Source organism: Austrofundulus limnaeus, unplaced genomic scaffold (genome assembly GCF_001266775.1).
Source record: "Austrofundulus limnaeus strain Quisiro unplaced genomic scaffold, Austrofundulus_limnaeus-1.0 Scaffold722, whole genome shotgun sequence".
NCBI lineage: Eukaryota > Metazoa > Chordata > Actinopteri > Cyprinodontiformes > Rivulidae > Austrofundulus > Austrofundulus limnaeus.
This window is the reverse complement of record NW_013953124.1, coordinates 40,611-41,768: the sequence shown is the minus strand read 5'-3', so window position 1 is coordinate 41,768 and position 1,158 is coordinate 40,611.

Here is a 1,158-nt window from a genome sequence, read left to right as displayed (position 1 = left end):
TCCACAAGAGAGGAGCTTGATAACTGAAAGCTCTGCCTCCCATTCTACTTTTAGAAACTCCAGGAACCACAAGTAAAGAAAATAACTCTAGCAGCCGCATTTTGGATCAACTGAAGACTTCTTAAAGAGTTTTTCCAGATGTTACACAGGTGGAAGAAGGCGGTCCTGGTAACATTTTTAATGTGGGGGTTAAAAGACATGTCCTGATCAAAAATAACACCAAGGTTCTTTACATTGGAACTGGAGGCCAGATTAATCATCCAGAGGAGCTGAAAGGCTGTAAAGTTGATTCCGAAACTAATGGATTCATCAGGTTTCATGATAAATATTAGAGGTAAAACATCTCATGAGACTAAATCTTCATGAAATTTATCAACAGATGTAAAAATATGTGAACCCCCCACATGTCAGAGAACTATAGGTGACATCTTGGAGTCATGTTGAGAGCAGCTTTGAAGAATTGTCTCCATAGTGTTTATTAAAAACAAAGCAGACTTGATGCTGATTTCACATGATGATTTGCCACATTTGGATCTAAAAAAAAAAGAATGTTAATCTGACTTGAGAGGAAGAGTTGACTGAATTTTGAAGTGAAGAGGAATTAGACACTTCTCTGTAATTAATAAAACCTATAATGACTCAAACATCTGACAGCTAGAAAAATCCCTGCCTACAATTTTATACTATGCCATGTGCTAAAAAGTTTAATTAGAAAATACAAAATGGTGATTTAAAAGAAATACACAAGATAACAAAAATAAAGATTTTAAAATCTACTATGGGCACCAAGTGTAAAAAAATGTTTCATTATGTCACCCACATTTTCATTATTTAGTTCACATTTTCAGTGTAAGACTAGTTAAAAATGTTATTCAGATCACTGTTCTGACATTTAGTAAATATGTATAATCTATAGCAGGCATGGTCCGTCCTGGTCCTGGAGGTCCGCAGCCCTGCATGTTTTACTTGTTTCTCTGCTCCAACACCTGATATGATTGAATATATGATTATCAGGCTTCTGCAGTACGGAGGACCAACACTGACATAATTAGGAATAAAAGCAGACTTATATGAACCACTAAATAAATACACTTAAAGAGAAACTTACCCCAGAATTAACTTTTTTTAGCTGATAAACTGTCTAGAATGTGTCTAAAA